This window comes from Callithrix jacchus, chromosome 19 (assembly GCF_049354715.1).
Source record: "Callithrix jacchus isolate 240 chromosome 19, calJac240_pri, whole genome shotgun sequence".
Taxonomy (NCBI): domain Eukaryota; kingdom Metazoa; phylum Chordata; class Mammalia; order Primates; family Cebidae; genus Callithrix; species Callithrix jacchus.
The window spans coordinates 21,724,859-21,751,657 of record NC_133520.1 but is presented as its reverse complement, the minus strand read 5'-3'; the positions used below and the strand labels follow the sequence as shown (position 1 = coordinate 21,751,657).

Here is a 26,799-nt window from a genome sequence, read left to right as displayed (position 1 = left end):
GGAGGAGCCAACGAAGGAAGGACCCTACGAAACGCACCCTCAAAGCAACCAACCCAGCCACGGAGAAACACGTCTCAGGGCTCCGGTGGTCCTCCCGCACCCCGGCCCTGCCGCTCTGTTCCGGGCCAGCCCAAGCTCCCCGCCCCCTACCAGGCCTGCTCCGGGGAGCCGGGTCTACCGTGGCAGAGTGCTCCTTCTCCAAGGCTCTAGCGCTCGGGCCCTCTGACTCCCTCACCTTCTCTCTTTCTGGTCTTCCCCCTCCACCTTGCGCCGTGTCTCATCTCTGGCTGGGTGGGTGGGTCTGTCTGTCTGTCTGTCTTTCTGTCTGTCTGTCTGTCTGTCGGGGCCTCCATCCTCTTTGTCCTATGTGTCTCTCTCTGTATCGCCGTCTCGCTGCGTGTCTCCTTTACTACCGTTCCATCCCTCGCTCGCTTGCCCTCCTTCGAGATGTCTGTGTCTATGTGTGTGTTCCTGGGTGGGTGCTCGCGCGAGTGGGCTAGTGTGTGTTTGTGTGTGAGAGGGGTGGGGTTGCTCGTGGGGGTGGACGGGAGGCGGGACCCCCCGTCTGGGTGTCCTTCAGCCCCTGTGTTGGGATCAGAAGCTTGGGCGTCGTGGAGACGAAGACGAGCGAAGTCGGGAGGCACTGGGAGGCCGAAGGAAGGCGGAGCCCGGTGGAGGGCGGAGCTGAGGCGTGGACCCTGAGGGCGGAGAGCGGCCCAGCCTGGGCAGCCTACGAGCGGCTCCCTGCTCCCCGACCCGAGTCCCGCGGCCACGTGGTGGCAGCGAGGGCTGGCGTCGGGCGGGCGTGGCTGGGCCGGCCTCTCCGGGCAGCCAGAGGCCGCCGCTGGCGTCTACGGCCACACCACCCTGAAGGCGCCCGATCTCGTCAGCTCTCGGAAGCAAAGCAGGGTCGGGCCTGGTTAGTACTTGGAAGGGAGACCGCCTGGGAATACCGGGTGCCGTAGGCTTTTGGCCTTTCGCTCCCCTGCCTCTTTCCTCTTTTCGGTCGCCCTGCTGTGCTTCTCAAGTGCCCTCTGACTCTCTCCCCTTTTCCCACCGCCTGCGACCCCGCCGCAGCCCGGCACCTCCTCGTGGGGGTTCCGCCGCTGCAGCACCGGCCAGGCAGCAGCATGGCACCAGGAGCTCGGCTCCAGCCTGGGCACCGAGGACCGGGACCCGACCCGCATAGGCGCAGGCCCGGGGGTCCCTGCTGTCCCCGGGGAGGGCGGGGGCGGGGGGAAAGACATTGCCTTCGCCAGCCACCAGGAAAGCCGATTCTGTGCGCCGGCAACACCCCCATCTCTGGGTAACACCCCATATAGGCGCCGAGGAATGAGAGCTAAGCAGAACCCTGGCACAGTTGGGGCTTGAGGAATATCCCACTTTATCGCGTTACTACTCAGCGATTTCCTTCTAGACAGTCGTTTATATAATCACATATTAGTTTATAGAAATAGGGCTTGACGAATCCCTTTATATCATCCTCTCTATATAATCATATAATAGTTGAGAGCACGAGTGCCTAAAGAGTATTTCCCTACATATATAGCTAAAAATCCTATCTTAGTTCCTAATCGCAGGAATGCCTGGAGTGGACACGGTACAGAGCATGAATTAAGGAATAAGCAGCGTACAATCAGAGGAATGCCTTAGAGCAGACACACTGCAGAGCATGATTTAAGGGAAACCTGTAACCCTGACAGCTCTGTCACCGCTTTGTGACTTAAAGCATCCTCCTATAAATCTTCTTAGAAGTAGTTTGACCGTAGATAGAAGTATTGCACACTGCGCACGGCCGGCCTTCAAACCTCGGTGACCTGATGGGGGTGGACCCCTTACTGAGCACGGCCCTTGCCTTCGTGGGAACGGGCCCCTCGCCGTGCACTGTCCACCTCCTGGCCTAGGTGACCTAATGGAGGTGGACGCGATGTTTTATTGCTCATGACCCTATCACTATCTTTAAAGATGATTTCACTCACTGCCCTGCCCCCTAACCTGTACACCGTAAATACTCATGCTTCGGGACATTCGGGACCTCGCCCGACTCTGCTTATAGGTGGCGTGCCCCCCCCCCCGACCCCCGGCCCCCCGGCCCCCCAGCCCAGCTGCGTTTCTCTTGTACTTCTGTGTCCTGTCTCTCTATTTCTCGGACCCTGCGCCTCAGCACAGCCTAAGGCTCACCCCACGACCCTGCGGGGCCATGAGCCCTACACCACCGCCGCCAACTTCGCGAAAACACCAGCCTCGAGGGCACGAGAGAGACGCAGGCCTCGGGCCCCGTCTCTCTGCAGATCGCGGGGCCCACCGCAGCAAGTGGTCGGGGAGGAGCCAACAAAGGAAGGACCCCGGCAAACGCACCCGCCCCTCCCAGCGCACCCAACCAAGCCAAGAAGAAACACCTGTCAGGGCGCCGGCGGTCCTGCCGCGTGGGCGGCCCTGCCATCCGGTCCTGACCCAGCCCAAGCAGCCTCCACCCCACGTCGGCCTGCTCCAAGAGGCCCTGTCTATTAGAGCAGAGCGCTGGCACGCCAAGGCTCTATCGCTGTGGCTCTCTAGCTGCCTCAGCCCCTCCCTTTCTGTTCTCCCCCCTCTAGCTGGCGCTCGTTCTGTCGGTCTCTGTCTCTGTCTCCGTCTCCGTCTCCGTCTCCGTCTCCGTCTCCGTCTCTCTCTCTCTCTCTCTGTCTCTCTCTCTTTCTGTCTGTCTGTCTGTCTCTCTCCCCCTCTCCCCCCTCACCCCGTGTCTTTCTGTGTGTGTGTCTGTCTGTCCGCCTCTGTCGTCTGTGTGTCTCTCTCCGTTTGTTTCTGTCTCTCTATTTGGCTGTCCTCTGCTCTCCTTCTGCGAGTGCCTCGGCCCCTCTCTTGCCGGGATCAGGCTGCCGGCTCTAGCGCCAGCGCGGGACACAGCAAGGGCTCCGCCTCCCCGGCCCCTGAGCCGGACAAGGGACCGTGGTGGGTGCGTTGTGAGAAAAAGAACCCGCGGGGCCGGGCCGGCCCTTCGTTCCTGGGCAGCCGCGGCGGCTCTGAGTGGAAGGGGCAAGAGGGGACCTTGCCGGAGGGGCGGCGACGGATCCACAAGTATCCCTCGGCGGCGGCGGCGGCTGCAAGGCGGAGGGCCGGAGGAAGTCCCAGGACCCTGACCGCTCGGAGCATACCCTGTCGTCCCCGCCAGCGACAACGGGAGGCTCTGAGAGGCCGACGCAAGGCGCAGCGCGGCGCCCGGGGGTGCCAGGGCATAGAGTGGAAGAGCGGCCCAGGCTGGCCGCGGGCGGGCGGGCGGGCGGGCTGCCTTTTGGGGCAGGCACAGGCCACCGCCAGCGTCTACGGCCATACCACCCTGAACGCGCCCGATCTCGGAAGCTAAGCAGGGTCGGGCCTGGTTAGTACTTGGATGGGAGACCGCCTGGGAATACCGGGTGCTGTAGGCTTTTTGGCTCTTCCGACGGCTCCCTGCCTTCTTTTGTCCCTCTGTTGTCGCTGTGCTTCTCCAGCGGCCCCCGACACTACTCCCCCTTTTGCGCCCGTCCGCGACCCCGCCGCAGCCTGGGACCTCCGCGGGGGGCAGGGGGGCAGTGGCTGGATCCGCCACGGCAGCACCCCGGCCAGCAGCATACCGCCACTTCCGCCGGGGCCGGGAGGGACGGGACCCGGACCCCACTTCCGAATCCGCAGGCAGGCGCCGCTTCCCCGCCCTGTCGGGGCCTTGCTTTCTCCCGGGACGCCCAGGCAGTTCGATTCACTCATCCGGCGCCGCCCCAAGCGTCCAAGCCCGGCCAAGGGGCGGGCAGTGGGCAGCGGGTTCCACAGACGTCAGCCGAGACCTCCGTCCGCTCCAGGACGCCTGGCTGTCTTGTTCCGCGAGAAGGACATGGCTTCGGCCAGCCGCCAGGGAAATCGTCCCCGTGCGCTTGGATTCTCGTGGCCACCCACTTCGCCTGAACTCCAGTCCCGAGCACACCAGAGAGATCCAGGCGCCGGGCCCCTCCCCCCCGGGCACGCTGGGCGCCTCGCCTCCCGCCAGACGGACTGGTGCGCTCTACACATCTGGGGTGGGGGCGCAGCACCAAGAGGACGGGGAGGAGCCAACGAAGGAAGGACCCTACGAAACGCACCCTCAAAGCAACCAACCCAGCCACGGAGAAACACGTCTCAGGGCTCCGGTGGTCCTCCCGCACCCCGGCCCTGCCGCTCTGTTCCGGGCCAGCCCAAGCTCCCCGCCCCCTACCAGGCCTGCTCCGGGGAGCCGGGTCTACCGTGGCAGAGTGCTTCTTCTCCAAGGCTCTAGCGCTCGGGCCCTCTGACTCCCTCACCTTCTCTCTTTCTGGTCTTCCCCCTCCACCTTGCGCCGTGTCTCATCTCTGGCTGGGTGGGTGGGTCTGTCTGTCTGTCTGTCTTTCTGTCTGTCTGTCTGTCTGTCGGGGCCTCCATCCTCTTTGTCCTATGTGTCTCTCTCTGTATCGCCGTCTCGCTGCGTGTCTCCTTTACTACCGTTCCATCCCTCGCTCGCTTGCCCTCCTTCGAGATGTCTGTGTCTATGTGTGTGTTCCTGGGTGGGTGCTCGCGCGAGTGGGCTAGTGTGTGTTTGTGTGTGAGAGGGGTGGGGTTGCTCGTGGGGGTGGACGGGAGGCGGGACCCCCCGTCTGGGTGTCCTTCAGCCCCTGTGTTGGGATCAGAAGCTTGGGCGTCGTGGAGACGAAGACGAGCGAAGTCGGGAGGCACTGGGAGGCCGAAGGAAGGCGGAGCCCGGTGGAGGGCGGAGCTGAGGCGTGGACCCTGAGGGCGGAGAGCGGCCCAGCCTGGGCAGCCTACGAGCGGCTCCCTGCTCCCCGACCCGAGTCCCGCGGCCACGTGGTGGCAGCGAGGGCTGGCGTCGGGCGGGCGTGGCTGGGCCGGCCTCTCCGGGCAGCCAGAGGCCGCCGCTGGCGTCTACGGCCACACCACCCTGAAGGCGCCCGATCTCGTCAGCTCTCGGAAGCAAAGCAGGGTCGGGCCTGGTTAGTACTTGGAAGGGAGACCGCCTGGGAATACCGGGTGCCGTAGGCTTTTGGCCTTTCGCTCCCCTGCCTCTTTCCTCTTTTCGGTCGCCCTGCTGTGCTTCTCAAGTGCCCTCTGACTCTCTCCCCTTTTCCCACCGCCTGCGACCCCGCCGCAGCCCGGCACCTCCTCGTGGGGGTTCCGCCGCTGCAGCACCGGCCAGGCAGCAGCATGGCACCAGGAGCTCGGCTCCAGCCTGGGCACCGAGGGCCGGGACCCGACCCGCATAGGCGCAGGCCCGGGGGTCCCTGCTGTCCCCGGGGAGGGCGGGGGCGGGGGGAAAGACATTGCCTTCGCCAGCCACCAGGAAAGCCGATTCTGTGCGCCGGCAACACCCCCATCTCTGGGTAACACCCCATATAGGCGCCGAGGAATGAGAGCTAAGCAGAACCCTGGCACAGTTGGGGCTTGAGGAATATCCCACTTTATCGCGTTACTACTCAGCGATTTCCTTCTAGACAGTCGTTTATATAATCACATATTAGTTTATAGAAATAGGGCTTGACGAATCCCTTTATATCATCCTCTCTATATAATCATATAATAGTTGAGAGCACGAGTGCCTAAAGAGTATTTCCCTACATATATAGCTAAAAATCCTATCTTAGTTCCTAATCGCAGGAATGCCTGGAGTGGACACGGTACAGAGCATGAATTAAGGAATAAGCAGCGTACAATCAGAGGAATGCCTTAGAGCAGACACACTGCAGAGCATGATTTAAGGGAAACCTGTAACCCTGACAGCTCTGTCACCGCTTTGTGACTTAAAGCATCCTCCTATAAATCTTCTTAGAAGTAGTTTGACCGTAGATAGAAGTATTGCACACTGCGCACGGCCGGCCTTCAAACCTCGGTGACCTGATGGGGGTGGACCCCTTACTGAGCACGGCCCTTGCCTTCGTGGGAACGGGCCCCTCGCCGTGCACTGTCCACCTCCTGGCCTAGGTGACCTAATGGAGGTGGACGCGATGTTTTATTGCTCATGACCCTATCACTATCTTTAAAGATGATTTCACTCACTGCCCTGCCCCCTAACCTGTACACCGTAAATACTCATGCTTCGGGACATTCGGGACCTCGCCCGACTCTGCTTATAGGTGGCGTGCCCCCCCCCCCGACCCCCGGCCCCCCGGCCCCCCAGCCCAGCTGCGTTTCTCTTGTACTTCTGTGTCCTGTCTCTCTATTTCTCGGACCCTGCGCCTCAGCACAGCCTAAGGCTCACCCCACGACCCTGCGGGGCCATGAGCCCTACACCACCGCCGCCAACTTCGCGAAAACACCAGCCTCGAGGGCACGAGAGAGACGCAGGCCTCGGGCCCCGTCTCTCTGCAGATCGCGGGGCCCACCGCAGCAAGTGGTCGGGGAGGAGCCAACAAAGGAAGGACCCCGGCAAACGCACCCGCCCCTCCCAGCGCACCCAACCAAGCCAAGAAGAAACACCTGTCAGGGCGCCGGCGGTCCTGCCGCGTGGGCGGCCCTGCCATCCGGTCCTGACCCAGCCCAAGCAGCCTCCACCCCACGTCGGCCTGCTCCAAGAGGCCCTGTCTATTAGAGCAGAGCGCTGGCACGCCAAGGCTCTATCGCTGTGGCTCTCTAGCTGCCTCAGCCCCTCCCTTTCTGTTCTCCCCCCTCTAGCTGGCGCTCGTTCTGTCGGTCTCTGTCTCTGTCTCCGTCTCCGTCTCCGTCTCCGTCTCCGTCTCCGTCTCCGTCTCTCTCTCTCTCTCTCTGTCTCTCTCTCTGTCTGTCTGTCTGTCTGTCTCTCTCCCCCTCTCCCCCCTCACCCCGTGTCTTTCTGTGTGTGTGTCTGTCTGTCCGCCTCTGTCGTCTGTGTGTCTCTCTCCGTTTGTTTCTGTCTCTCTATTTGGCTGTCCTCTGCTCTCCTTCTGCGAGTGCCTCGGCCCCTCTCTTGCCGGGATCAGGCTGCCGGCTCTAGCGCCAGCGCGGGACACAGCAAGGGCTCCGCCTCCCCGGCCCCTGAGCCGGACAAGGGACCGTGGTGGGTGCGTTGTGAGAAAAAGAACCCGCGGGGCCGGGCCGGCCCTTCGTTCCTGGGCAGCCGCGGCGGCTCTGAGTGGAAGGGGCAAGAGGGGACCTTGCCGGAGGGGCGGCGACGGATCCACAAGTATCCCTCGGCGGCGGCGGCGGCTGCAAGGCGGAGGGCCGGAGGAAGTCCCAGGACCCTGACCGCTCGGAGCATACCCTGTCGTCCCCGCCAGCGACAACGGGAGGCTCTGAGAGGCCGACGCAAGGCGCAGCGCGGCGCCCGGGGGTGCCAGGGCATAGAGTGGAAGAGCGGCCCAGGCTGGCCGCGGGCGGGCGGGCGGGCGGGCTGCCTTTTGGGGCAGGCACAGGCCACCGCCAGCGTCTACGGCCATACCACCCTGAACGCGCCCGATCTCGGAAGCTAAGCAGGGTCGGGCCTGGTTAGTACTTGGATGGGAGACCGCCTGGGAATACCGGGTGCTGTAGGCTTTTTGGCTCTTCCGACGGCTCCCTGCCTACTTTTGTCCCTCTGTTGTCGCTGTGCTTCTCCAGCGGCCCCCGACTCTACTCCCCCTTTTGCGCCCGTCCGCGACCCCGCCGCAGCCTGGGACCTCCGCGGGGGGCAGGGGGGCAGTGGCTGGATCCGCCACGGCAGCACCCCGGCCAGCAGCATACCGCCACTTCCGCCGGGGCCGGGAGGGACGGGACCCGGACCCCACTTCCGAATCCGCAGGCAGGCGCCGCTTCCCCGCCCTGTCGGGGCCTTGCTTTCTCCCGGGACGCCCAGGCAGTTCGATTCACTCATCCGGCGCCGCCCCAAGCGTCCAAGCCCGGCCAAGGGGCGGGCAGTGGGCAGCGGGTTCCACAGACGTCAGCCGAGACCTCCGTCCGCTCCAGGACGCCTGGCTGTCTTGTTCCGCGAGAAGGACATGGCTTCGGCCAGCCGCCAGGGAAATCGTCCCCGTGCGCTTGGATTCTCGTGGCCACCCACTTCGCCTGAACTCCAGTCCCGAGCACACCAGAGAGATCCAGGCGCCGGGCCCCTCCCCCCCGGGCACGCTGGGCGCCACGCCTCCCGCCAGACGGACTGGTGCGCTCTACACATCTGGGGTGGGGGCGCAGCACCAAGAGGACGGGGAGGAGCCAACGAAGGAAGGACCCTACGAAACGCACCCTCAAAGCAACCAACCCAGCCACGGAGAAACACGTCTCAGGGCTCCGGTGGTCCTCCCGCACCCCGGCCCTGCCGCTCTGTTCCGGGCCAGCCCAAGCTCCCCGCCCCCTACCAGGCCTGCTCCGGGGAGCCGGGTCTACCGTGGCAGAGTGCTCCTTCTCCAAGGCTCTAGCGCTCGGGCCCTCTGACTCCCTCACCTTCTCTCTTTCTGGTCTTCCCCCTCCACCTTGCGCCGTGTCTCATCTCTGGCTGGGTGGGTGGGTCTGTCTGTCTGTCTGTCTTTCTGTCTGTCTGTCTGTCTGTCGGGGCCTCCATCCTCTTTGTCCTATGTGTCTCTCTCTGTATCGCCGTCTCGCTGCGTGTCTCCTTTACTACCGTTCCATCCCTCGCTCGCTTGCCCTCCTTCGAGATGTCTGTGTCTATGTGTGTGTTCCTGGGTGGGTGCTCGCGCGAGTGGGCTAGTGTGTGTTTGTGTGTGAGAGGGGTGGGGTTGCTCGTGGGGGTGGACGGGAGGCGGGACCCCCCGTCTGGGTGTCCTTCAGCCCCTGTGTTGGGATCAGAAGCTTGGGCGTCGTGGAGACGAAGACGAGCGAAGTCGGGAGGCACTGGGAGGCCGAAGGAAGGCGGAGCCCGGTGGAGGGCGGAGCTGAGGCGTGGACCCTGAGGGCGGAGAGCGGCCCAGCCTGGGCAGCCTACGAGCGGCTCCCTGCTCCCCGACCCGAGTCCCGCGGCCACGTGGTGGCAGCGAGGGCTGGCGTCGGGCGGGCGTGGCTGGGCCGGCCTCTCCGGGCAGCCAGAGGCCGCCGCTGGCGTCTACGGCCACACCACCCTGAAGGCGCCCGATCTCGTCAGCTCTCGGAAGCAAAGCAGGGTCGGGCCTGGTTAGTACTTGGAAGGGAGACCGCCTGGGAATACCGGGTGCCGTAGGCTTTTGGCCTTTCGCTCCCCTGCCTCTTTCCTCTTTTCGGTCGCCCTGCTGTGCTTCTCAAGTGCCCTCTGACTCTCTCCCCTTTTCCCACCGCCTGCGACCCCGCCGCAGCCCGGCACCTCCTCGTGGGGGTTCCGCCGCTGCAGCACCGGCCAGGCAGCAGCATGGCACCAGGAGCTCGGCTCCAGCCTGGGCACCGAGGGCCGGGACCCGACCCGCATAGGCGCAGGCCCGGGGGTCCCTGCTGTCCCCGGGGAGGGCGGGGGCGGGGGGAAAGACATTGCCTTCGCCAGCCACCAGGAAAGCCGATTCTGTGCGCCGGCAACACCCCCATCTCTGGGTAACACCCCATATAGGCGCCGAGGAATGAGAGCTAAGCAGAACCCTGGCACAGTTGGGGCTTGAGGAATATCCCACTTTATCGCGTTACTACTCAGCGATTTCCTTCTAGACAGTCGTTTATATAATCACATATTAGTTTATAGAAATAGGGCTTGACGAATCCCTTTATATCATCCTCTCTATATAATCATATAATAGTTGAGAGCACGAGTGCCTAAAGAGTATTTCCCTACATATATAGCTAAAAATCCTATCTTAGTTCCTAATCGCAGGAATGCCTGGAGTGGACACGGTACAGAGCATGAATTAAGGAATAAGCAGCGTACAATCAGAGGAATGCCTTAGAGCAGACACACTGCAGAGCATGATTTAAGGGAAACCTGTAACCCTGACAGCTCTGTCACCGCTTTGTGACTTAAAGCATCCTCCTATAAATCTTCTTAGAAGTAGTTTGACCGTAGATAGAAGTATTGCACACTGCGCACGGCCGGCCTTCAAACCTCGGTGACCTGATGGGGGTGGACCCCTTACTGAGCACGGCCCTTGCCTTCGTGGGAACGGGCCCCTCGCCGTGCACTGTCCACCTCCTGGCCTAGGTGACCTAATGGAGGTGGACGCGATGTTTTATTGCTCATGACCCTATCACTATCTTTAAAGATGATTTCACTCACTGCCCTGCCCCCTAACCTGTACACCGTAAATACTCATGCTTCGGGACATTCGGGACCTCGCCCGACTCTGCTTATAGGTGGCGTGCCCCCCCCCCCGACCCCCGGCCCCCCGGCCCCCCAGCCCAGCTGCGTTTCTCTTGTACTTCTGTGTCCTGTCTCTCTATTTCTCGGACCCTGCGCCTCAGCACGGCCTAAGGCTCACCCCACGACCCTGCGGGGCCATGAGCCCTACACAACCGCCGCCAACTTCGCGAAAACACCAGCCTCGAGGGCACGAGAGAGACGCAGGCCTCGGGCCCCGTCTCTCTGCAGATCGCGGGGCCCACCGCAGCAAGTGGTCGGGGAGGAGCCAACAAAGGAAGGACCCCGGCAAACGCACCCGCCCCTCCCAGCGCACCCAACCAAGCCAAGAAGAAACACCTGTCAGGGCGCCGGCGGTCCTGCCGCGTGGGCGGCCCTGCCATCCGGTCCTGACCCAGCCCAAGCAGCCTCCACCCCACGTCGGCCTGCTCCAAGAGGCCCTGTCTATTAGAGCAGAGCGCTGGCACGCCAAGGCTCTATCGCTGTGGCTCTCTAGGTGCCTCAGCCCCTCCCTTTCTGTTCTCCCCCCTCTAGCTGGCGCTCGTTCTGTCGGTCTCTGTCTCCGTCTCCGTCTCTCTCTCTCTCTCTCTCTCTCTCTCTCTCTCTCTCTCTCTCTCTCTCTCTCTCTGTCTGTCTCTCTCCCCCTCTCCCCCCTCACCCCGTGTCTTTCTGTGTGTGTGTCTGTCTGTCCGCCTCTGTCGTCTGTGTGTCTCTCTCCGTTTGTTTCTGTCTCTCCATTTGGCTGTCCTCTGCTCTCCTTCTGCGAGTGCCTCGGCCCCTCTCTTGCCGGGATCAGGCTGCCGGCTCTAGCGCCAGCGCGGGACACAGCAAGGGCTCCGCCTCCCCGGCCCCTGAGCCGGACAAGGGACCGTGGTGGGTGCGTTGTGAGAAAAAGAACCCGCGGGGCCGGGCCGGCCCTTCGTTCCTGGGCAGCCGCGGCGGCTCTGAGTGGAAGGGGCAAGAGGGGACCTTGCCGGAGGGGCGGCGACGGATCCACAAGTATCCCTCGGCGGCGGCGGCGGCTGCAAGGCGGAGGGCCGGAGGAAGTCCCAGGACCCTGACCGCTCGGAGCATACCCTGTCGTCCCCGCCAGCGACAACGGGAGGCTCTGAGAGGCCGACGCAAGGCGCAGCGCGGCGCCGGGGGGTGCCAGGGCATAGAGTGGAAGAGCGGCCCAGGCTGGCCGCGGGCGGGCGGGCGGGCTGGCCGTGAGGCCTGGAGTCGGGCGGGCGTGGCTGCGGGCCGCCTTTTGGGGCAGGCACAGGCCACCGCCAGCGTCTACGGCCATACCACCCTGAACGCGCCCGATCTCGTCTGATCTCGGAAGCTAAGCAGGGTCGGGCCTGGTTAGTACTTGGATGGGAGACCGCCTGGGAATACCGGGTGCTGTAGGCTTTTTGGCTCTTCCGACGGCTCCCTGCCTTCTTTTGTCCCTCTGTTGTCGCTGTGCTTCTCCAGCGGCCCCCGACACTACTCCCCCTTTTGCGCCCGTCCGCGACCCCGCCGCAGCCTGGGACCTCCGCGGGGGGCAGGGGGGCAGTGGCTGGATCCGCCACGGCAGCACCCCGGCCAGCAGCATACCGCCTCTTCCGCCGGGGCCGGGAGGGACGGGACCCGGACCCCACTTCCGAATCCGCAGGCAGGCGCCGCTTCCCCGCCCTGTCGGGGCCTTGCTTTCTCCCGGGACGCCCAGGCAGTTCGATTCACTCATCCGGCGCCGCCCCAAGCGTCCAAGCCCGGCCAAGGGGCGGGCAGTGGGCAGCGGGTTCCACAGACGTCAGCCGAGACCTCCGTCCGCTCCAGGACGCCTGGCTGTCTTGTTCCGCGAGAAGGACATGGCTTCGGCCAGCCGCCAGGGAAATCGTCCCCGTGCGCTTGGATTCTCGTGGCCACCCACTTCGCCTGAACTCCAGTCCCGAGCACACCAGAGAGATCCAGGCGCCGGGCCCCTCCCCCCCGGGCACGCTGGGCGCCACGCCTCCCGCCAGACGGACTGGTGCGCTCTACACATCTGGGGTGGGGGCGCAGCACCAAGAGGACGGGGAGGAGCCAACGAAGGAAGGACCCTACGAAACGCACCCTCAAAGCAACCAACCCAGCCACGGAGAAACACGTCTCAGGGCTCCGGTGGTCCTCCCGCACCCCGGCCCTGCCGCTCTGTTCCGGGCCAGCCCAAGCTCCCCGCCCCCTACCAGGCCTGCTCCGGGGAGCCGGGTCTACCGTGGCAGAGTGCTCCTTCTCCAAGGCTCTAGCGCTCGGGCCCTCTGACTCCCTCACCTTCTCTCTTTCTGGTCTTCCCCCTCCACCTTGCGCCGTGTCTCATCTCTGGCTGGGTGGGTGGGTCTGTCTGTCTGTCTGTCTTTCTGTCTGTCTGTCTGTCTGTCGGGGCCTCCATCCTCTTTGTCCTATGTGTCTCTCTCTGTATCGCCGTCTCGCTGCGTGTCTCCTTTACTACCGTTCCATCCCTCGCTCGCTTGCCCTCCTTCGAGATGTCTGTGTCTATGTGTGTGTTCCTGGGTGGGTGCTCGCGCGAGTGGGCTAGTGTGTGTTTGTGTGTGAGAGGGGTGGGGTTGCTCGTGGGGGTGGACGGGAGGCGGGACCCCCCGTCTGGGTGTCCTTCAGCCCCTGTGTTGGGATCAGAAGCTTGGGCGTCGTGGAGACGAAGACGAGCGAAGTCGGGAGGCACTGGGAGGCCGAAGGAAGGCGGAGCCCGGTGGAGGGCGGAGCTGAGGCGTGGACCCTGAGGGCGGAGAGCGGCCCAGCCTGGGCAGCCTACGAGCGGCTCCCTGCTCCCCGACCCGAGTCCCGCGGCCACGTGGTGGCAGCGAGGGCTGGCGTCGGGCGGGCGTGGCTGGGCCGGCCTCTCCGGGCAGCCAGAGGCCGCCGCTGGCGTCTACGGCCACACCACCCTGAAGGCGCCCGATCTCGTCAGCTCTCGGAAGCAAAGCAGGGTCGGGCCTGGTTAGTACTTGGAAGGGAGACCGCCTGGGAATACCGGGTGCCGTAGGCTTTTGGCCTTTCGCTCCCCTGCCTCTTTCCTCTTTTCGGTCGCCCTGCTGTGCTTCTCAAGTGCCCTCTGACTCTCTCCCCTTTTCCCACCGCCTGCGACCCCGCCGCAGCCCGGCACCTCCTCGTGGGGGTTCCGCCGCTGCAGCACCGGCCAGGCAGCAGCATGGCACCAGGAGCTCGGCTCCAGCCTGGGCACCGAGGGCCGGGACCCGACCCGCATAGGCGCAGGCCCGGGGGTCCCTGCTGTCCCCGGGGAGGGCGGGGGCGGGGGGAAAGACATTGCCTTCGCCAGCCACCAGGAAAGCCGATTCTGTGCGCCGGCAACACCCCCATCTCTGGGTAACACCCCATATAGGCGCCGAGGAATGAGAGCTAAGCAGAACCCTGGCACAGTTGGGGCTTGAGGAATATCCCACTTTATCGCGTTACTACTCAGCGATTTCCTTCTAGACAGTCGTTTATATAATCACATATTAGTTTATAGAAATAGGGCTTGACGAATCCCTTTATATCATCCTCTCTATATAATCATATAATAGTTGAGAGCACGAGTGCCTAAAGAGTATTTCCCTACATATATAGCTAAAAATCCTATCTTAGTTCCTAATCGCAGGAATGCCTGGAGTGGACACGGTACAGAGCATGAATTAAGGAATAAGCAGCGTACAATCAGAGGAATGCCTTAGAGCAGACACACTGCAGAGCATGATTTAAGGGAAACCTGTAACCCTGACAGCTCTGTCACCGCTTTGTGACTTAAAGCATCCTCCTATAAATCTTCTTAGAAGTAGTTTGACCGTAGATAGAAGTATTGCACACTGCGCACGGCCGGCCTTCAAACCTCGGTGACCTGATGGGGGTGGACCCCTTACTGAGCACGGCCCTTGCCTTCGTGGGAACGGGCCCCTCGCCGTGCACTGTCCACCTCCTGGCCTAGGTGACCTAATGGAGGTGGACGCGATGTTTTATTGCTCATGACCCTATCACTATCTTTAAAGATGATTTCACTCACTGCCCTGCCCCCTAACCTGTACACCGTAAATACTCATGCTTCGGGACATTCGGGACCTCGCCCGACTCTGCTTATAGGTGGCGTGCCCCCCCCCCCGACCCCCGGCCCCCCGGCCCCCCAGCCCAGCTGCGTTTCTCTTGTACTTCTGTGTCCTGTCTCTCTATTTCTCGGACCCTGCGCCTCAGCACGGCCTAAGGCTCACCCCACGACCCTGCGGGGCCATGAGCCCTACACAACCGCCGCCAACTTCGCGAAAACACCAGCCTCGAGGGCACGAGAGAGACGCAGGCCTCGGGCCCCGTCTCTCTGCAGATCGCGGGGCCCACCGCAGCAAGTGGTCGGGGAGGAGCCAACAAAGGAAGGACCCCGGCAAACGCACCCGCCCCTCCCAGCGCACCCAACCAAGCCAAGAAGAAACACCTGTCAGGGCGCCGGCGGTCCTGCCGCGTGGGCGGCCCTGCCATCCGGTCCTGACCCAGCCCAAGCAGCCTCCACCCCACGTCGGCCTGCTCCAAGAGGCCCTGTCTATTAGAGCAGAGCGCTGGCACGCCAAGGCTCTATCGCTGTGGCTCTCTAGGTGCCTCAGCCCCTCCCTTTCTGTTCTCCCCCCTCTAGCTGGCGCTCGTTCTGTCGGTCTCTGTCTCCGTCTCCGTCTCTCTCTCTCTCTCTCTCTCTCTCTCTCTCTCTCTCTCTCTCTCTCTCTCTCTCTCTCTCTCTCTCTGTCTGTCTCTCTCCCCCTCTCCCCCCTCACCCCGTGTCTTTCTGTGTGTGTGTCTGTCTGTCCGCCTCTGTCGTCTGTGTGTCTCTCTCCGTTTGTTTCTGTCTCTCCATTTGGCTGTCCTCTGCTCTCCTTCTGCGAGTGCCTCGGCCCCTCTCTTGCCGGGATCAGGCTGCCGGCTCTAGCGCCAGCGCGGGACACAGCAAGGGCTCCGCCTCCCCGGCCCCTGAGCCGGACAAGGGACCGTGGTGGGTGCGTTGTGAGAAAAAGAACCCGCGGGGCCGGGCCGGCCCTTCGTTCCTGGGCAGCCGCGGCGGCTCTGAGTGGAAGGGGCAAGAGGGGACCTTGCCGGAGGGGCGGCGACGGATCCACAAGTATCCCTCGGCGGCGGCGGCGGCTGCAAGGCGGAGGGCCGGAGGAAGTCCCAGGACCCTGACCGCTCGGAGCATACCCTGTCGTCCCCGCCAGCGACAACGGGAGGCTCTGAGAGGCCGACGCAAGGCGCAGCGCGGCGCCGGGGGGTGCCAGGGCATAGAGTGGAAGAGCGGCCCAGGCTGGCCGCGGGCGGGCGGGCGGGCTGGCCGTGAGGCCTGGAGTCGGGCGGGCGTGGCTGCGGGCCGCCTTTTGGGGCAGGCACAGGCCACCGCCAGCGTCTACGGCCATACCACCCTGAACGCGCCCGATCTCGTCTGATCTCGGAAGCTAAGCAGGGTCGGGCCTGGTTAGTACTTGGATGGGAGACCGCCTGGGAATACCGGGTGCTGTAGGCTTTTTGGCTCTTCCGACGGCTCCCTGCCTTCTTTTGTCCCTCTGTTGTCGCTGTGCTTCTCCAGCGGCCCCCGACACTACTCCCCCTTTTGCGCCCGTCCGCGACCCCGCCGCAGCCTGGGACCTCCGCGGGGGGCAGGGGGGCAGTGGCTGGATCCGCCACGGCAGCACCCCGGCCAGCAGCATACCGCCTCTTCCGCCGGGGCCGGGAGGGACGGGACCCGGACCCCACTTCCGAATCCGCAGGCAGGCGCCGCTTCCCCGCCCTGTCGGGGCCTTGCTTTCTCCCGGGACGCCCAGGCAGTTCGATTCACTCATCCGGCGCCGCCCCAAGCGTCCAAGCCCGGCCAAGGGGCGGGCAGTGGGCAGCGGGTTCCACAGACGTCAGCCGAGACCTCCGTCCGCTCCAGGACGCCTGGCTGTCTTGTTCCGCGAGAAGGACATGGCTTCGGCCAGCCGCCAGGGAAATCGTCCCCGTGCGCTTGGATTCTCGTGGCCACCCACTTCGCCTGAACTCCAGTCCCGAGCACACCAGAGAGATCCAGGCGCCGGGCCCCTCCCCCCCGGGCACGCTGGGCGCCACGCCTCCCGCCAGACGGACTGGTGCGCTCTACACATCTGGGGTGGGGGCGCAGCACCAAGAGGACGGGGAGGAGCCAACGAAGGAAGGACCCTACGAAACGCACCCTCAAAGCAACCAACCCAGCCACGGAGAAACACGTCTCAGGGCTCCGGTGGTCCTCCCGCACCCCGGCCCTGCCGCTCTGTTCCGGGCCAGCCCAAGCTCCCCGCCCCCTACCAGGCCTGCTCCGGGGAGCCGGGTCTACCGTGGCAGAGTGCTCCTTCTCCAAGGCTCTAGCGCTCGGGCCCTCTGACTCCCTCACCTTCTCTCTTTCTGGTCTTCCCCCTCCACCTTGCGCCGTGTCTCATCTCTGGCTGGGTGGGTGGGTCTGTCTGTCTGTCTGTCTTTCTGTCTGTCTGTCTGTCTGTCGGGGCCTCCATCCTCTTTGTCCTATGTGTCTCTCTCTGTATCGCCGTCTCGCTGCGTGTCTCCTTTACTACCGTTCCATCCCTCGCTCGCTTGCCCTCCTTCGAGATGTCTGTGTCTATGTGTGTGTTCCTGGGTGGGTGCTCGCGCGAGTGGGCTAGTGTGTGTTTGTGTGTGAGAGGGGTGGGGTTGCTCGTGGGGGTGGACGGGAGGCGGGACCCCCCGTCTGGGTGTCCTTCAGCCCCTGTGTTGGGATCAGAAGCTTGGGCGTCGTGGAGACGAAGACGAGCGAAGTCGGGAGGCACTGGGAGGCCGAAGGAAGGCGGAGCCCGGTGGAGGGCGGAGCTGAGGCGTGGACCCTGAGGGCGGAGAGCGGCCCAGCCTGGGCAGCCTACGAGCGGCTCCCTGCTCCCCGACCCGAGTCCCGCGGCCACGTGGTGGCAGCGAGGGCTGGCGTCGGGCGGGCGTGGCTGGGCCGGCCTCTCCGGGCAGCCAGAGGCCGCCGCTGGCGTCTACGGCCACACCACCCTGAAGGCGCCCGATCTCGTCAGCTCTCGGAAGCAAAGCAGGGTCGGGCCTGGTTAGTACTTGGAAGGGAGACCGCCTGGGAATACCGGGTGCCGTAGGCTTTTGGCCTTTCGCTCCCCTGCCTCTTTCCTCTTTTCGGTCGCCCTGCTGTGCTTCTCAAGTGCCCTCTGACTCTCTCCCCTTTTCCCACCGCCTGCGACCCCGCCGCAGCCCGGCACCTCCTCGTGGGGGTTCCGCCGCTGCAGCACCGGCCAGGCAGCAGCATGGCACCAGGAGCTCGGCTCCAGCCTGGGCACCGAGGGCCGGGACCCGACCCGCATAGGCGCAGGCCCGGGGGTCCCTGCTGTCCCCGGGGAGGGCGGGGGCGGGGGGAAAGACATTGCCTTCGCCAGCCACCAGGAAAGCCGATTCTGTGCGCCGGCAACACCCCCATCTCTGGGTAACACCCCATATAGGCGCCGAGGAATGAGAGCTAAGCAGAACCCTGGCACAGTTGGGGCTTGAGGAATATCCCACTTTATCGCGTTACTACTCAGCGATTTCCTTCTAGACAGTCGTTTATATAATCACATATTAGTTTATAGAAATAGGGCTTGACGAATCCCTTTATATCATCCTCTCTATATAATCATATAATAGTTGAGAGCACGAGTGCCTAAAGAGTATTTCCCTACATATATAGCTAAAAATCCTATCTTAGTTCCTAATCGCAGGAATGCCTGGAGTGGACACGGTACAGAGCATGAATTAAGGAATAAGCAGCGTACAATCAGAGGAATGCCTTAGAGCAGACACACTGCAGAGCATGATTTAAGGGAAACCTGTAACCCTGACAGCTCTGTCACCGCTTTGTGACTTAAAGCATCCTCCTATAAATCTTCTTAGAAGTAGTTTGACCGTAGATAGAAGTATTGCACACTGCGCACGGCCGGCCTTCAAACCTCGGTGACCTGATGGGGGTGGACCCCTTACTGAGCACGGCCCTTGCCTTCGTGGGAACGGGCCCCTCGCCGTGCACTGTCCACCTCCTGGCCTAGGTGACCTAATGGAGGTGGACGCGATGTTTTATTGCTCATGACCCTATCACTATCTTTAAAGATGATTTCACTCACTGCCCTGCCCCCTAACCTGTACACCGTAAATACTCATGCTTCGGGACATTCGGGACCTCGCCCGACTCTGCTTATAGGTGGCGTGCCCCCCCCCCCGACCCCCGGCCCCCCGGCCCCCCAGCCCAGCTGCGTTTCTCTTGTACTTCTGTGTCCTGTCTCTCTATTTCTCGGACCCTGCGCCTCAGCACGGCCTAAGGCTCACCCCACGACCCTGCGGGGCCATGAGCCCTACACCACCGCCGCCAACTTCGCGAAAACACCAGCCTCGAGGGCACGAGAGAGACGCAGGCCTCGGGCCCCGTCTCTCTGCAGATCGCGGGGCCCACCGCAGCAAGTGGTCGGGGAGGAGCCAACAAAGGAAGGACCCCGGCAAACGCACCCGCCCCTCCCAGCGCACCCAACCAAGCCAAGAAGAAACACCTGTCAGGGCGCCGGCGGTCCTGCCGCGTGGGCGGCCCTGCCATCCGGTCCTGACCCAGCCCAAGCAGCCTCCACCCCACGTCGGCCTGCTCCAAGAGGCCCTGTCTATTAGAGCAGAGCGCTGGCACGCCAAGGCTCTATCGCTGTGGCTCTCTAGGTGCCTCAGCCCCTCCCTTTCTGTTCTCCCCCCTCTAGCTGGCGCTCGTTCTGTCGGTCTCTGTCTCCGTCTCCGTCTCTCTCTCTCTCTCTCTCTCTCTCTCTCTCTCTCTCTCTCTCTCTCTCTCTCTCTCTGTCTGTCTCTCTCCCCCTCTCCCCCCTCACCCCGTGTCTTTCTGTGTGTGTGTCTGTCTGTCCGCCTCTGTCGTCTGTGTGTCTCTCTCCGTTTGTTTCTGTCTCTCCATTTGGCTGTCCTCTGCTCTCCTTCTGCGAGTGCCTCGGCCCCTCTCTTGCCGGGATCAGGCTGCCGGCTCTAGCGCCAGCGCGGGACACAGCAAGGGCTCCGCCTCCCCGGCCCCTGAGCCGGACAAGGGACCGTGGTGGGTGCGTTGTGAGAAAAAGAACCCGCGGGGCCGGGCCGGCCCTTCGTTCCTGGGCAGCCGCGGCGGCTCTGAGTGGAAGGGGCAAGAGGGGACCTTGCCGGAGGGGCGGCGACGGATCCACAAGTATCCCTCGGCGGCGGCGGCGGCTGCAAGGCGGAGGGCCGGAGGAAGTCCCAGGACCCTGACCGCTCGGAGCATACCCTGTCGTCCCCGCCAGCGACAACGGGAGGCTCTGAGAGGCCGACGCAAGGCGCAGCGCGGCGCCGGGGGGTGCCAGGGCATAGAGTGGAAGAGCGGCCCAGGCTGGCCGCGGGCGGGCGGGCGGGCTGGCCGTGAGGCCTGGAGTCGGGCGGGCGTGGCTGCGGGCCGCCTTTTGGGGCAGGCACAGGCCACCGCCAGCGTCTACGGCCATACCACCCTGAACGCGCCCGATCTCGTCTGATCTCGGAAGCTAAGCAGGGTCGGGCCTGGTTAGTACTTGGATGGGAGACCGCCTGGGAATACCGGGTGCTGTAGGCTTTTTGGCTCTTCCGACGGCTCCCTGCCTTCTTTTGTCCCTCTGTTGTCGCTGTGCTTCTCCAGCGGCCCCCGACACTACTCCCCCTTTTGCGCCCGTCCGCGACCCCGCCGCAGCCTGGGACCTCCGCGGGGGGCAGGGGGGCAGTGGCTGGATCCGCCACGGCAGCACCCCGGCCAGCAGCATACCGCCTCTTCCGCCGGGGCCGGGAGGGACGGGACCCGGACCCCACTTCCGAATCCGCAGGCAGGCGCCGCTTCCCCGCCCTGTCGGGGCCTTGCTTTCTCCCGGGACGCCCAGGCAGTTCGATTCACTCATCCGGCGCCGCCCCAAGCGTCCAAGCCCGGCCAAGGGGCGGGCAGTGGGCAGCGGGTTCCACAGACGTCAGCCGAGACCTCCGTCCGCTCCAGGACGCCTGGCTGTCTTGTTCCGCGAGAAGGACATGGCTTCGGCCAGCCGCCAGGGAAATCGTCCCCGTGCGCTTGGATTCTCGTGGCCACCCACTTCGCCTGAACTCCAGTCCCGAGCACACCAGAGAGATCCAGGCGCCGGGCCCCTCCCCCCCGGGCACGCTGGGCGCCACGCCTCCCGCCAGACGGACTGGTGCGCTCTACACATCTGGGGTGGGGGCGCAGCACCAAGAGGACGGGGAGGAGCCAACGAAGGAAGGACCCTACGAAACGCACCCTCAAAGCAACCAACCCAGCCACGGAGAAACACGTCTCAGGGCTCCGGTGGTCCTCCCGCACCCCGGCCCTGCCGCTCTGTTCCGGGCCAGCCCAAGCTCCCCGCCCCCTACCAGGCCTGCTCCGGGGAGCCGGGTCTACCGTGGCAGAGTGCTCCTTCTCCAAGGCTCTAGCGCTCGGGCCCTCTGACTCCCTCACCTTCTCTCTTTCTGGTCTTCCCCCTCCACCTTGCGCCGTGTCTCATCTCTGGCTGGGTGGGTGGGTCTGTCTGTCTGTCTGTCTTTCTGTCTGTCTGTCTGTCTGTCGGGGCCTCCATCCTCTTTGTCCTATGTGTCTCTCTCTGTATCGCCGTCTCGCTGCGTGTCTCCTTTACTACCGTTCCATCCCTCGCTCGCTTGCCCTCCTTCGAGATGTCTGTGTCTATGTGTGTGTTCCTGGGTGGGTGCTCGCGCGAGTGGGCTAGTGTGTGTTTGTGTGTGAGAGGGGTGGGGTTGCTCGTGGGGGTGGACGGGAGGCGGGACCCCCCGTCTGGGTGTCCTTCAGCCCCTGTGTTGGGATCAGAAGCTTGGGCGTCGTGGAGACGAAGACGAGCGAAGTCGGGAGGCACTGGGAGGCCGAAGGAAGGCGGAGCCCGGTGGAGGGCGGAGCTGAGGCGTGGACCCTGAGGGCGGAGAGCGGCCCAGCCTGGGCAGCCTACGAGCGGCTCCCTGCTCCCCGACCCGAGTCCCGCGGCCACGTGGTGGCAGCGAGGGCTGGCGTCGGGCGGGCGTGGCTGGGCCGGCCTCTCCGGGCAGCCAGAGGCCGCCGCTGGCGTCTACGGCCACACCACCCTGAAGGCGCCCGATCTCGTCAGCTCTCGGAAGCAAAGCAGGGTCGGGCCTGGTTAGTACTTGGAAGGGAGACCGCCTGGGAATACCGGGTGCCGTAGGCTTTTGGCCTTTCGCTCCCCTGCCTCTTTCCTCTTTTCGGTCGCCCTGCTGTGCTTCTCAAGTGCCCTCTGACTCTCTCCCCTTTTCCCACCGCCTGCGACCCCGCCGCAGCCCGGCACCTCCTCGTGGGGGTTCCGCCGCTGCAGCACCGGCCAGGCAGCAGCATGGCACCAGGAGCTCGGCTCCAGCCTGGGCACCGAGGGCCGGGACCCGACCCGCATAGGCGCAGGCCCGGGGGTCCCTGCTGTCCCCGGGGAGGGCGGGGGCGGGGGGAAAGACATTGCCTTCGCCAGCCACCAGGAAAGCCGATTCTGTGCGCCGGCAACACCCCCATCTCTGGGTAACACCCCATATAGGCGCCGAGGAATGAGAGCTAAGCAGAACCCTGGCACAGTTGGGGCTTGAGGAATATCCCACTTTATCGCGTTACTACTCAGCGATTTCCTTCTAGACAGTCGTTTATATAATCACATATTAGTTTATAGAAATAGGGCTTGACGAATCCCTTTATATCATCCTCTCTATATAATCATATAATAGTTGAGAGCACGAGTGCCTAAAGAGTATTTCCCTACATATATAGCTAAAAATCCTATCTTAGTTCCTAATCGCAGGAATGCCTGGAGTGGACACGGTACAGAGCATGAATTAAGGAATAAGCAGCGTACAATCAGAGGAATGCCTTAGAGCAGACACACTGCAGAGCATGATTTAAGGGAAACCTGTAACCCTGACAGCTCTGTCACCGCTTTGTGACTTAAAGCATCCTCCTATAAATCTTCTTAGAAGTAGTTTGACCGTAGATAGAAGTATTGCACACTGCGCACGGCCGGCCTTCAAACCTCGGTGACCTGATGGGGGTGGACCCCTTACTGAGCACGGCCCTTGCCTTCGTGGGAACGGGCCCCTCGCCGTGCACTGTCCACCTCCTGGCCTAGGTGACCTAATGGAGGTGGACGCGATGTTTTATTGCTCATGACCCTATCACTATCTTTAAAGATGATTTCACTCACTGCCCTGCCCCCTAACCTGTACACCGTAAATACTCATGCTTCGGGACATTCGGGACCTCGCCCGACTCTGCTTATAGGTGGCGTGCCCCCCCCCCCCGACCCCCGGCCCCCCGGCCCCCCAGCCCAGCTGCGTTTCTCTTGTACTTCTGTGTCCTGTCTCTCTATTTCTCGGACCCTGCGCCTCAGCACAGCCTAAGGCTCACCCCACGACCCTGCGGGGCCATGAGCCCTACACCACCGCCGCCAACTTCGCGAAAACACCAGCCTCGAGGGCACGAGAGAGACGCAGGCCTCGGGCCCCGTCTCTCTGCAGATCGCGGGGCCCACCGCAGCAAGTGGTCGGGGAGGAGCCAACAAAGGAAGGACCCGGGCAAACGCACCCGCCCCTCCCAGCGCACCCAACCAAGCCAAGAAGAAACACCTGTCAGGGCGCCGGCGGTCCTGCCGCGTGGGCGGCCCTGCCATCCGGTCCTGACCCAGCCCAAGCAGCCTCCACCCCACGTCGGCCTGCTCCAAGAGGCCCTGTCTATTAGAGCAGAGCGCTGGCACGCCAAGGCTCTATCGCTGTGGCTCTCTAGCTGCCTCAGCCCCTCCCTTTCTGTTCTCCCCCCTCTAGCTGGCGCTCGTTCTGTCGGTCTCTGTCTCCGTCTCCGTCTCTCTCTCTCTCTCTCTCTCTCTCTCTCTCTCTCTCTCTCTCTCTCTCTCTCTCTCTCTCTCTCTCTCTCTCTCTCTCTCTCTCTCTCTCTGTCTCTCTCCCCCTCTCCCCCCTCACCCCGTGTCTTTCTGTGTGTGTGTCTGTCTGTCCGCCTCTGTCGTCTGTGTGTCTCTCTCCGTTTGTTTCTGTCTCTCCATTTGGCTGTCCTCTGCTCTCCTTCTGCGAGTGCCTCGGCCCCTCTCTTGCCGGGATCAGGCTGCCGGCTCTAGCGCCAGCGCGGGACACAGCAAGGGCTCCGCCTCCCCGGCCCCTGAGCCGGACAAGGGACCGTGGTGGGTGCGTTGTGAGAAAAAGAACCCGCGGGGCCGGGCCGGCCCTTCGTTCCTGGGCAGCCGCGGCGGCTCTGAGTGGAAGGGGCAAGAGGGGACCTTGCCGGAGGGGCGGCGACGGATCCACAAGTATCCCTCGGCGGCGGCGGCGGCTGCAAGGCGGAGGGCCGGAGGAAGTCCCAGGACCCTGACCGCTCGGAGCATACCCTGTCGTCCCCGCCAGCGACAACGGGAGGCTCTGAGAGGCCGACGCAAGGCGCAGCGCGGCGCCGGGGGGTGCCAGGGCATAGAGTGGAAGAGCGGCCCAGGCTGGCCGCGGGCGGGCGGGCGGGCTGGCCGTGAGGCCTGGAGTCGGGCGGGCGTGGCTGCGGGCCGCCTTTTGGGGCAGGCACAGGCCACCGCCAGCGTCTACGGCCATACCACCCTGAACGCGCCCGATCTCGTCTGATCTCGGAAGCTAAGCAGGGTCGGGCCTGGTTAGTACTTGGATGGGAGACCGCCTGGGAATACCGGGTGCTGTAGGCCCTTTGGCTCTTCCGACGGCTCCCTGCCTTCTTTTGTCCCTCTGTTGTCGCTGTGCTTCTCCAGCGGCCCCCGACACTACTCCCCCTTTTGCGCCCGTCCGCGACCCCGCCGCAGCCTGGGACCTCCGCGGGGGGCAGGGGGGCAGTGGCTGGATCCGCCACGGCAGCACCCCGGCCAGCAGCATACCGCCTCTTCCGCCGGGGCCGGGAGGGACGGGACCCGGACCCCACTTCCGAATCCGCAGGCAGGCGCCGCTTCCCCGCCCTGTCGGGGCCTTGCTTTCTCCCGGGACGCCCAGGCAGTTCGATTCACTCATCCGGCGCCGCCCAAGCCTGTTAAACCAGGGGAAAGGGCGGAGAGGGCTCACCTGACTTGTAGTTTTCCTGCCTTCCTGGTGGTCGGTCGGCTTCCTCAAACGGAATTGTGAGACTGGCTTCTGAGTGTTGCAGGGATCTAAAACTCATTTCTTCTAATTCGAAGTTAGAGAAGCCTGGTTAGGTAGTGTGGAAAGCTGGTGCTAATCATCAACTACAGGCCAGCCCATGATCAGGGTGTTCTACCCTTTTCTTCCTCTACCTCGGAGGTGCCTGCCGTGTATCCACTTGCAAGTTCCTTTCCACCCTTCACATCAGAGCCCAGCTAAATGTCCCCCTGTGGAGCTGTGAGGCCTGTAAGACCTACCTCCACTGTAATGGATCTCTGTGGACGACAGCCACATGGCTGACTCTCAAGAAGCAAGAGACTTCATTGACTGTGTCAGAGCAAAGGAATGCAAGGTCCTGGTCCACTGTGAGGTTGGGGTCACCTGTTCACCCACCATCTGCATGGCTTACCTCCTGAACACCAAAGAGTGCTGCCTGAAGGAGACCTTCAATTATGTCAAGTAGAGGAGGAGCATGATAATGCCCGACTTTGCTTTCATGGGCCCGCTCCTGCAGCAGGAATTTGAAATCCTGCCTTCCACACCCAACCCCCAGCTTCCCTCCTACTAAGGGGAGGCAGCAGGCTCTTCATTGAAAGGCCATTTGCAGACATTTAGCTCTGATTTGAAGTGCATAGTCCCTGCCTCAGTGCCATTTCCATTGCCTACCCACTGGACAGTCTCAGAGCTTAGCAGGAGCCCTGTGGCCACAGCCACATTCTGCTAAAACTGGGATGGAGGAACCAGCCTGGCCCTAAGAGCAGCTGTGATTTCTGTTTTCAAGAGTCATGGACATTTCACATCTTTGCAATACTGAAGTCCTCACTCTGTCATGTTGTCCCCGTGGTCAGCAACCTTGCAAATGAAGTTCAGATTGACCTCACTTGTAGTTTTCCTGCCTTCCTGGTGGTCCGTCGGCTTCCTCAAACGGAATTGTGAGACTGGCTTCTGAGTGTTGCAGGGATCTAAAACTCATTTCCCCTAATTCGAAGTTAGAGAAGCCTGGTCAGGTAGTGTCGAAAGCTGGTGCTAAACATCAACTACAGGCCAGCCCATGATCAGGGTGTTCTACCCTTTCCTTCCTCTACCTCGGAGGTGCCTACCATATATCCACTTGCAAGATTCTCGGGACTAAAGGAAGGCCAAACCACTATGGGAGCACAGCATGTGCTGACTGCTGGACTTCCAGACTCTCTGCCCTCTCGGACTGCCCAGTCCTTGCACCTCAACGTCTGCCTTTTCATGTCAAGCATAAGGCAATAAATACCTGCAGGAACATGGGAGAAAGAAGATGCTGGATCTGGAGAAAAGGCAGTTATAAAGCCAATTCATTTTGAAGGAAGTGCAGTTTCCACCTTATATTTGTAACTCCGGCAATTTCAGTGTCTCTCCATTGCTTCAGGGAATAAGCTCAATCTAGTCAGGAAAGTAACACTTCAGGGTTTGTAGGGAGGTTATATATATGCCTATTTGATCCCTGTAAGTTTTTTTACATACCTTCTTGGGTCCAATGGAGGAAGTTAGTTGAAGCAGCAAAATGTTGGCTTTTCTGGGTTTCTCTTTTGCTGTAGGTTCCTCACTGAACTTGGATTTGTATAGGTGTGACGCAAGCCCATACTTGAATAATTATGACTCATATTCAAACTTAAACTTACCTTGTTTCACCTCTTCTCAAAGCAACTCTTCATTTGAGAAGAGTTTTTCAGATCGCCGACCAAAAATATCCTACCATCAAGGTGGCGGCAGGTGGTTCCAGGAGGAAACGATACTTGCTATGTATCCTGGGCCAGTGATGATGAACACTGGCTTCTTCAGCTTCCTGTCTTTCTATGTGCTGGGGTCTCTTGTGATAGTTGTTTTCCTCTCTGCCTTTGGGGGTTCTCTTCAAGCCATTGACTTCAGGAATTTGCAGATTTTGCAATGCATACAAATGTGAAGAAAAACTGTATATTACTGGCCATTGTTGTTGTTTATAGTGCAAAATAAAAATAGTAAAAGGAAATAAAGATCAGTGGAGGCCTTTTGGTGCTTACCACAGGCTGTACTTTTTCACTGACTGAATAGAGAGAGGAGGCAGAGTAAACCTCTCCTACATACGCCTCAGTCCAAGCCTGGCCTGCAGTATGAATGGAGCAATATGGAAAAAGAAAACAATCAGTAGACTACATAAACATTTCCAGAACTTGCTTTTTTTCTTTTTCCTTAAAAAAAATTTATTTTTAATATTTCTCTTGTATCAACTCCCAAGTACGTGGGAAGAAAAATGTCCAGAACTTCTAATGAAGAAACTGATGAATTCACCAAGCCGATAATCAAGATTTAGCAAAAAAAAATTAATTACATGAGATTGAATAACTAATAATGTTTTCATGACTTTCATTTGAAATATTGATGATTCTTTACTTATATGTTTTGTTTCC

At 62.2% G+C, this 26,799-nt stretch overlaps 10 non-coding genes and 3 pseudogenes across 10 annotated transcripts; all 13 read left to right on the top strand.

Annotated features, from left to right (window-relative positions):
* Nucleotides 1–849: 849 nt before the first annotated feature.
* Nucleotides 850–968, top strand: LOC128930259 (5S ribosomal RNA). Its single transcript, XR_008478075.1, has one exon. It is a non-coding gene; the product is annotated as a 5S ribosomal RNA (ribosomal RNA).
* A 2,348-nt stretch (nucleotides 969–3,316) lies between these two features.
* On the top strand, nucleotides 3,317–3,425 carry LOC144580504 (5S ribosomal RNA; annotated as a pseudogene).
* Nucleotides 3,426–4,921: 1,496 nt separating this feature from the next.
* LOC118149627 (5S ribosomal RNA) lies at nucleotides 4,922–5,040 on the top strand. The gene has a single exon (XR_004737193.1). It is a non-coding gene; the product is annotated as a 5S ribosomal RNA (ribosomal RNA).
* A 2,354-nt stretch (nucleotides 5,041–7,394) lies between these two features.
* Nucleotides 7,395–7,503, top strand: LOC118149659 (5S ribosomal RNA; annotated as a pseudogene).
* Nucleotides 7,504–8,999: 1,496 nt separating this feature from the next.
* On the top strand, nucleotides 9,000–9,118 carry LOC118149616 (5S ribosomal RNA). Its single transcript, XR_004737185.1, has one exon. It is a non-coding gene; the product is annotated as a 5S ribosomal RNA (ribosomal RNA).
* A 2,368-nt stretch (nucleotides 9,119–11,486) lies between these two features.
* On the top strand, nucleotides 11,487–11,605 carry LOC118149648 (5S ribosomal RNA). The gene has a single exon (XR_004737205.1). It is a non-coding gene; the product is annotated as a 5S ribosomal RNA (ribosomal RNA).
* A 1,496-nt stretch (nucleotides 11,606–13,101) lies between these two features.
* LOC118149605 (5S ribosomal RNA) lies at nucleotides 13,102–13,220 on the top strand. The gene has a single exon (XR_004737177.1). It is a non-coding gene; the product is annotated as a 5S ribosomal RNA (ribosomal RNA).
* A 2,380-nt stretch (nucleotides 13,221–15,600) lies between these two features.
* Nucleotides 15,601–15,719, top strand: LOC118149637 (5S ribosomal RNA). The gene has a single exon (XR_004737199.1). It is a non-coding gene; the product is annotated as a 5S ribosomal RNA (ribosomal RNA).
* Nucleotides 15,720–17,215: 1,496 nt separating this feature from the next.
* Nucleotides 17,216–17,334, top strand: LOC118149594 (5S ribosomal RNA). The gene has a single exon (XR_004737168.3). It is a non-coding gene; the product is annotated as a 5S ribosomal RNA (ribosomal RNA).
* A 2,370-nt stretch (nucleotides 17,335–19,704) lies between these two features.
* LOC118149632 (5S ribosomal RNA) lies at nucleotides 19,705–19,823 on the top strand. Its single transcript, XR_004737194.1, has one exon. It is a non-coding gene; the product is annotated as a 5S ribosomal RNA (ribosomal RNA).
* Nucleotides 19,824–21,319: 1,496 nt separating this feature from the next.
* On the top strand, nucleotides 21,320–21,438 carry LOC118149583 (5S ribosomal RNA). Its single transcript, XR_004737160.1, has one exon. It is a non-coding gene; the product is annotated as a 5S ribosomal RNA (ribosomal RNA).
* Nucleotides 21,439–23,839: 2,401 nt separating this feature from the next.
* Nucleotides 23,840–23,958, top strand: LOC118149566 (5S ribosomal RNA). Its single transcript, XR_004737144.3, has one exon. It is a non-coding gene; the product is annotated as a 5S ribosomal RNA (ribosomal RNA).
* Nucleotides 23,959–26,395: 2,437 nt separating this feature from the next.
* On the top strand, nucleotides 26,396–26,520 carry LOC118149608 (small nucleolar RNA SNORA51; annotated as a pseudogene).
* Nucleotides 26,521–26,799: the final 279 nt, after the last annotated feature.